Here is a 9,502-nt window from a genome sequence, read left to right as displayed (position 1 = left end):
TCATCCTGCAACTAATCCTTATTTTATGTTTCTGTCAAAGCCAACAGTTAGAACTTTTCAAAATACTTTTGCATACTGTAAACCAGACTTGAAAGTAAAGGATAATAATAGTATGCATAAAATGCATGTCCAACGACCTCTTTCAGAAGTATTCTCTTACAAAACACCTGTTTTAGATCAGAACCCTGATTAGCTTGCCCCACATAGATCAATGTGACCAAAGGCAATACCACATGGACTCAATGTGAATTATGCCAGAGACATTTATTGATCATTTGGCTCTCAATAAATACCCTCAGGGCCACAAGGCACACACCTACACATTAGCATAATTAGTCAAGGACAACCCACTCCATCAGCATAAACCATGCCTTGTTTTCCTCCTTAATGAGGTGTCCATTATCTATCCCTTCTGAGATAAGGTAGCCAGCAGTTGGTGAGAACCAAGGTCAGCATCCATCTGTTGTTATTCTTCTTCACTCCATTCTCACAGCTCTTCTGCCCTTTGCATTCCCACATAGAATATTAGCTTTAATTACTTTTAAATGCATTCAAACATAACATGAAGGCATATCAGATGCTCTGTTCTTTTTTTCCTGAGCGATTAAGCAGGCCAGCTAAACTGAATATCATCACTGGAAAGGAAAGGCAAATGATCATCCCATCATATAAGAGAATTGATGGGCAGAAATAATTGCAGTGTATCTGTTAGTCCAATGATATATTTTACTTTAGCTTCACCATGAGCATAAAATCTTTCTTGCCCATTGCAGATGTTGTACTATCATAATGTTATTATTATATTTTTTTTTGGAGCAGGGACTGATAAAGTGACTGCAGCCAAATCTTGTATGCATAAGCAACATGACTTCCTCTTTCACAATATCTTTCAAAAGAAATTACTTTTCACTGTGGAACTGTTTTTCTACTTTGATCCACTTCGTGGGTTACGAGGTGCTTGTGGAATAGAACAGATCTTTGTGAAACAAATTGTCTCCTGACTATTTCTCCATGCCTCTCTCTATTTATCTGCTTCTCTCACACACTTATTCCAGAAGTAAGCTCCTTCCTTAGAAGCGTAGCTTGTATATCAAGGATGGACGTAGACAAAACTGGGGCTTTTGGCTTCCCTTCAAGAAAACTATACATGTCTGTGCATGTGTGTGTCTGTACTCTTCCCATTTGTTTCATCTTTATGTTTAGATACCCAAACAGTCAAAGTGCTGCTGCCCTAGAATTATAAGACTATGACTTGATTGAGGAGGCTTACCAGAGAAACACTAAAATTGTTTAACTGAGTATGCATTTTGTAGTATTTTCCGTGGTTAAATATACTTATCCCAGACTAGACAAAGCAATAAGCATATCAGTCTAAATATTTAAGTATTTTCTCATGCACTTCTAAATGTACTGTGAGTATATCATATGAGGGACATTGAGATGCTTGAGCGTGTCCAGAGAAGGGAGACGAGGCTGGTGAGAGGCCTTGAGCACAGCCCTACGAGGAGAGGCTGAGGGAGCTGGGATTGTTTAGCCTGGAGAAGAGGAGGCTCAGGGGGGACCTTATTGCTGTCTACAACTACCTGAGGGGAGGTTGTGGCCAGGAGGAGGTTGCTCTCTTCTCTCAGGTGGCCAGCACCAGAACAAGAGGACACAGCCTCAGGCTGTGCCAGGGGAGATTTAGGCTGGAGGTGAGGAGAAAGTTCTTCCCTGAGAGAGTCATTGGACACTGGAATGGGCTGCCCGGGGAGGTGGTGGAGTTGCTGTCCCTGGAGCTGTTCAAGGCCAGATTGGACGTGGCACTTGGTGCCATGGTCTAGCCTTGAGCTCTGTGGTAAAGGGTTGGACTTGATGATCTGTGAGGTCTCTTCCAATCTTGGTGATACTGTGATACTGTGAGATCCTTAAAATTTAGAAGTGACTTTCAATGCTATCTAAACTAATGGATATTTCCTAACCTACTATAGCAGCAAAACCAGTGAGGAAACTCTGTCTAGAATTGCACAGGCAACACTTTTGCTCTCTCCTGAGGGCCAGAATCAGTACAACTAACATTCTGTAATTATTTTCCTGCACAGCATTGTTAAGAGCCTCACAGAAGGCATCACTGCAGCTGGTGATAACAAGCATGTAGCTAGCACTGTGGCCAGAAAAAAAATCTCAGGGACGAGTTCCTGCCTCTGCACAGTCAGGGTCCTGGAGGTCTGAAATTAAAAAGAGGGTACACAAACTGCATTCAGCAGTGAGCCAGCCTGTCAAGTTAACAGGCTGGTTCCACTGCCATTTTGTTTCTCACTCTTTGGAAAAGCAATAACTTTATTATTTATGGAACTGGAATCTGGTACCTCCCAGGACAATTGAAGGATTGTCTCAATAATGTAACATTACATAAACAGGTAGAAACAAAACAGTAACAGGAATGGGCTACTGCTGCTGCTTCCCACTGAGGAAGATCATCTTTTTTCCAACTGCACTACAGGATAAAAGTTATGAAACAGAGAAAAGAAAATTCTGTGTTAATTGCTGTCAGAGCAGAAGGGGCTGAGAAAGACTGATGAATAGTCTCAAGAGTGAATCTTCTTTGCCCCCCCAAGCCTTTCTGAAGGCCTGTCTTAGTTTCCCAGGCAGGAGCTACTCAGGTACCACTTAGAATGATGAGGGAGAGAGTAACAACTTTCAGACTCTTTTGCTTAAGTGCCCATTTCTCATCACTTTGTCATCTGCTTACCTTGCCATCTGCACAGCCTGTATTAGTTCTGCCTTTGTCGAATGCCAGAGTGTTATAGAATCATTGAATCACAGAATGGTTTGAGTTGCAAGAGACCTCCGAAAGCCACCTAGTCCAACCCCCATGCAGGAGTGAGCAGGAGCACCTGCCAGTAGACCAGATTGCCCAGAGCCCTGCTCAGCCTCACTTTGATCCAAGCATGGGGCCTCAACTACCTCCTTGAGCAACATGTTCATGTGTTCCACTGCCCTCATGATAAAGAACTTCTAATGCCCAACCTAAATCTCTTAATTTCCAACCATTACCCCTTTCCCTGTCACTGCAGACATTTGTAGACAGTCCCTTTCCAGCCTTCTTGTAGGCCACCTTCCAGGACTGGGAGGCTGCTATTATGTCTCCCATGACTGTATTCAGATGTCTTTACTCTTGACTGTCTGCTAAAATGTTCAAAAACTAGCCTTTTCTGCCAGATAAGCCAATATTTCTTTGGAGGTGGGCATACTCAAACACATAAAAGCCCCACAACCCACCCTTGCTTCCTTTCTGTTACTCTTTCAGGAAACTGAGAGGATACAGGTTAAAAACAATTATTTCCTTGAAATAATGGTCACAAACTTGTAAGCATTTTTAAGCCATAGAATCATAGAATCATAGAATCAACCAGGTTGGAAGAGACCTCCAAGATCATCCAGCCCAACCTAGCACCCAGCCCTATCCAGTCAACTAGACCATGGCACTAAGTGCCTCATCCAGTCTTCTCTTGAAGACCCCCAGGGACGGTGCCTCCACCACCTCCCTGGGCAGCCCATTCCAATGGGAAATCACTCTCTCTGTGAAGAACTTCTTCCTAATATCCAGCCTATACCTACCCTGGCACAACTTGAGACTGTGTCCCCTTGTTCTGTTGCTGGTTGCCTGGGAGAAGAGGCCACCCCCCACCTGGCTACAATGCCCCTTCAGGTAGTTGTAGACAGTAATAAGATCACCCCTGAGCCTCCTTTTCTCCAGGCTGCACACCCCTAGCTCCCTCAACCTCTCCTCATAGGATTTGTGCTCCAGGCCCCTCACCAGCTTTGTTGCCCTTCTCTGGACATGTTCCAGCACCTCAACATCTTTCTTGAATTGAGGAGCCCAGAACTGGACACAGTACTCAAGGTGTTTATCAAGAACTGTTTTATCATGGTTTAACTATTAGTACTTTATGGGCAATCATGCCTTTTGGTTTCCCTTGTCATAACAGCATTGTTCACTTAACTGTTTTCCAACTAGCTTTTAGGTGGCTGTAAGCAGTTCAGATTTCTCTTAATTCAATGTTTTCATTTGTCCTCTTTCCAATTACATTTGAGATTGTTTTATTGACCAAAGTGCAATTCCTTTAAAGTGTTTTCTTCTAATTAATATAAATAGAGGGTAAGTAATTGAATAAGTAATTCAATTTTTTTTTTAGGGATTTCTTACTTTCACTTGTGGCTGTAAACTCAGCACTGATGGTAATAGATTCTAATTTTGAAAATAAAGAAGAACAAAGCCTCTAGTCAGGTTTTACTTTTAATCTAACAGAAAGCATGGCTATCACAAAATCTCAGTTCATTAAGGAAATGTTCTAGTTTTGCCTTGATTTCATTTTTTAAAACATCTAACTAATATTGGCTCAGCTCATACCAATCCTGTCCAATGCTTTTTATCTTTCTTTATGGGCAGCCTAAAATCATCCTAGAGAAAGCTTATGATTGAAATGGAGTAATAACATAGATGAATGTAGTCCAGTACCTCACATGAAATTATCTTTTTAGTGCTGACAGTTCTTGGACACCAGAGTTTGTTGCCTTTAAACAAACCCTCAACTCAGCTTTTGATGCTATGCAACTCTCCTTTATTCCTTAGGCAGTGTGAGTGTGCTAGTTTGAAGCAGGCTAGAATGTTTTGGTGAGAAAAAAAGTAGATCATAGGCTGTGAAAGGAAAACAATAGTGATGTCTACTTCCCCTCAGAGTCTTGCTGAAGAAGAAATGTAAACATTAGATAACACTCTGGCCATTTTAGCTCACTCTTGGGCTGGGCTTTGACTGAGCTGCATCTCCCTAACCTCACCTGCCACTCACCTTTGCTTCTTAACCTCTTGGCTGAACCTCTGTTCTTCCTTAGGACTGGGGTACGGTTGAGAGGGGCAGGGGGAAGGTGCAGTGGTGGTTGAGAGCCCCTCCTGGGGACTCAGGTTTCTGGAAGGGGAGTTGTGTTTCTGTATTACCTTTTACCTGGGGGTTAGGAAGCAAAGTGAATTAGTCCAAAATGGAGAGTGAGGTTAGAGAGTAAGGTGCAGCTCAGCCAGCAGCCCTAGTGAGAGTGGTTACCTATGTTTTTATTTCTTGTTCCTATACCTCTCAGCAAACCTATGAGTGAAGTAGACACCATCATTGTTTTCCTTCCACAGCCTGTAATCTAGTTCTTCTCACCAAAACATTCTAGCCTGCTTCAAGCTAGCACAGACATCAAAGTAGTCCACCTTGGATTTGTATAAATGCTCCACAGCTCTGTGTGCAGGTGGTCCAGCTGCCCTTTGCTAAAGAAATCTTATCAGTATGTTTAAAGCACAGCTCAGACATAACTTAGTGGTAATGCATGGTCATCTCACCAGAGATGGCTAGGGAATGGCTTCACTGATCTTGGTAAAAGACTCATGTTATAGTTGAAAGTCTTGGTGATAGCCCCACTACAACAGAAAATGTTTTTTCTAATGTAAACACTGTAGTGAGATTCATAGATGCTGTCAGCTCTGTTCTGATAATCCATTTAAGTGTCTTGCCACAATTAGTGCTTCATCCTTGTCTTTTGATACTGTTGTTTCAAGCCTCATTATCCACAAACTTTGCCAGTGGAAGCTGCAGAAATAGAAGGATTTTTCTTACAAGTCACATCAGCAGTAACATGAAAGGTCTGCCCCATTTCAGGATCCATTGGAGAGACTTTTTATGCCTGCTTAAACACCAGCAACTGTACAGGAAGAGAAATCTGTTTGGAAGATGAGAGTCAAGGTTTAGAGGTTGGGAGCACACGAACTGTGCTTGTGAGGCATGCATGTAGTGTGTGGAAAGGCTTTGGTACACCCTTGTTCCCTCCTCCTGCCCTGCCCCTCTCCCAAAGAGATGGGAATTTCATCCAGGTCACAATCATGTTGAGATATGCTGTGAAGGCACAGAAACAGCCAGATACAGCAGGCTAGAAAGAGCAGGACAACAAAACATATCTCAGACTGGGCCTGAGCAGAGAGCTTATTACCTCCTCCCTGTGCAGCCTACTGCTTCTGGAAGAAAATACACTACAACAGACAAGACTCTGTGCCCAGCTGGGGCCATGCAGATCAGTTGTTGAGGTGGCTGTGATAAAATAAGAACAGCATTTGAGAATGACTGGAAGTGGGATTGACCCAGGGCTGATATCAGAAACTGGCCAGTGAAGTATGAGTAAGTATGAGACAATCTCCAGGAATTTCTGAAGCTTAAAGGGAATTTGCATTTCCACACAAGTTGGGGGTTTGAGGATTTCTTTTAAGTTGTGTTTTTCAAATAGTTTGGATGTATATAAATTCTTCCTGTTTCTCTAGGAAAAAAATCTGGCTGCTTAATTACAGATTACATATAAAGAAATCTCATTATTACAGACCATCCTACTCCATCATAAAAACCCAGATAAAATGTCTTGGATTGCAGGACTGTGGTAGGGATCAAACAAGCTAATGGTCAAGTAGGTAGAGCTTGGACATCTCACTAATTGTAGTCATCACCTCTCAGTGCCCATCACAGCTAAAGCTGAGAGACCACAACAACAAATACATGTTGAGCAGCTTGGCTGCTTAAAGAAGAGGGTAGCAAAAAGTAAATGCTAGAAGGATGTTGAACTAGACTCCTGGACAGTGGATGTGTGGGACAGCTAGGATGAATTTCTCCTAGCTTTGGACAGTTAGGAATATACACCAACTTTTTCATCAGATATAGCCTACCTTTTCTATTTTCTTCTTTTCCTCCACTGCTACATAAAGAAGATTCCAGTCTCAGAAGATTCCAGTCTCAGATTAATGATAATAAAAAAACATGTAAAACATCATTAGAAGAAAAGCAAAGCTAGGCTGGTCATATCTTCAAAGGCAATTCATGCTCAGCCAATGAAGGCAATTTCCTGTCAACTTGATCTTCAGCAACATGACTGTGATTAATTATGCTTCTAATGAAAGCTAACACTGATACTAGAATGCTGTCTTCAACATAAACATTGAAGAGCATGAATAATTTGCTAGATTTTTAAGGTCAGAGTTGTAATTACACAGCATTAATTTAATTACTCAAATTTAATCTTCTAGACCTGCTTCTTGTCATGTGTTAGCCTGTGTGACTCATGAAGCAGGAGCATGCTAGAGCACTGAAACAAACTATGCCATGCACTGTAAGCCAAGGTAAATTAAATTTTGGGGAACTATTTGGAAGTAAATGATGCGTGGGTGTGTAAAAAGTAAGTTGTTCCTCTGATAACCTCTTATGAAGTCGAATTTACTGCATTTATCCTTATCACATAGAATTTTTTTTACATTTATGGAAAAGTAAAATAATTTATTTCAGATGACATATTGAAAAATAGACTTTATATTGCATTATATATTTTGTCTGGTTGGGATATTGGTTTTGCCCCTTTGACCTTTTTTCTCCCCTATACTTTCTAACGTCACTCACTTCAGTGACTCATAGAAGAATCATAGAATCGACCAGGTTGGAAGAGACCTCCAAGATCATCCAGGCCAACCTAGCACCCAGCCCTAGCCAGTCATCTAGACCATAGAATCATAGAATCATAGAATCAACCAGGTTGGAAGAGACCTCCAAGATCATCCAGGCCAACCTAGCACCCAGCCCTAGCCAGTCAACTAGACCATGGCACCAAGTGCCTCATCCAGGCTTTGCTTGAACACCTCCAAGGATGGTGACTCCACCACCTCCCTGGGCAGCCCATTCCAATGCCAATCACTCTCTCTGGTAAGAACTACAGATTCCTTTCAATAATGAATATTAAACTTAATTTCATATCCTTAATTGTTTATCTGCACTTGCAGGCTTCATTAGCACAGATAGGATAAATGCTGTGGCCACTTCCTGAAAGGACCATTAGAAAAGCTTTCCTTACATTGAAGCTTACATTCACAGAAGCTGATCACTGTACAAAACCATTGCTCTGGTCAATTAAAGCTGCGTGCATCATAATTTGGATACTGATGTTTGATCCTACTTTTCATTCACTAGAATTGATGGACAATAAATGAGTGCAACAGAGAGTGTAGCTTGCCTGAAGTAGAATTACTCTTCAGTAACAGCAGCTATTGACAAATACATTTTCATATGAGTAAAATAGAAATATATGTTTTGTGTGTGTGTGTGACCTGCTTAATGCTTTACCTTTAGCTGATTATAAAGTGTGTGATGGTTTGGGTGTTCCCCACCCCCTCCACACGTTAGAAATCACCCAGACTAGACTCAGCCAACTCTGGAAATGTGAATGAAGCTATTTATTTACAGCTAGCACAATATACAAGCAGATATTTACAGTATAGACAGTTATAGACAGAAATATACAAGGTAAAAGGTAATACAGAAACACAACTCCCCTCCCAGAAACCTGAGTCCCCAGGAGGGGCTCTCAACCACCCCTGCACCTTCCCCCTGCCCCTCTCAACCTTACCCCAGTCCCAAGGAAAAATAGAGGTTTGGCCAGAGGTTAAGAAGCTAAGTGGGTTAGCCCAAAATGGAGGGTGAAGTTAGAAAGATGCAGCTCAGGCAGCAGCCCCAGCGGGAGTGATGGTGAGAGTGTTATCTAATGGTTTTATTTCTTGTTCCTATGCTTCTCAGCAAGACTGTGAGTGAAGTAGACATCACCCTTCTTTTCTTTTAACAGCCTGTAATCTAGTTCTTCTCACCAAAACGTTCTAGCCTGCTTCAAACTAGCACAAAAGTGGGAGGGGGTTATGATATAAACAGAACAAACACAGCAATTATTAAAGCTGGCTTAAGGATACAATCCTATCTCAGTGCTCTTATTCAAGTCAATGTACAGGCCTTAGATTCTGGTTTGATTTTGTGGTTTTTTTCATAAGAATATAATCTATTCATATGGGATAGATCATAATATCCCATGTCTTATTTGTTATTGTTTTTAACAATGTATTGGTTTTTAAAATGCTTATTCAAGTCTTTTTCTAAAGGGACAATTATTACCTTTTCACAGACAGCCTTCTGTATTTTATCAGCTGTTTGGTGACACCTCACTCATGCACATCTTATCCCATAATATCAAACCCTCAAAAATCATGCCTAGGTAACCTGTGGATGGCCCATCTGGAAATTTTTAAGAAGAGTGTCTACCACATCTGCCAGGGACACTCCAGATGCAGTGGTCCTACTTTCGAGGGCATGGGATGAAAATCTGAGGGTGTTCCTGTCTGTGCTAGTTTGAAGCAGGCTAGAACGTTTTGGTGAGAAGAAGTAGATTCCAGGCTGTGGAAAGAAAACAATGATGATGTCTGCTTCGCTCACAGTCTTGCTGAGATGTATGGGAACAAGAAATAAAAACATTGGATAACCACTCTCACTCTCGCCATCACTCTCGCTGGGGCTGCTGCCTGAGCTGCATCTCTCTAACACGCCCTCCATTTTGGGCTAACCCACTTTGCTTCTTAACCTCTGGCCAAACCTCCATTCTTCCTTGGGATTGGGGTAAGGTTGAGAGGGGTAGGGGG

Source organism: Pogoniulus pusillus, chromosome 10, assembly GCF_015220805.1.
Source record: "Pogoniulus pusillus isolate bPogPus1 chromosome 10, bPogPus1.pri, whole genome shotgun sequence".
NCBI classification, from domain to species: domain Eukaryota; kingdom Metazoa; phylum Chordata; class Aves; order Piciformes; family Lybiidae; genus Pogoniulus; species Pogoniulus pusillus.
This window is presented reverse-complemented; position numbering follows the sequence as displayed.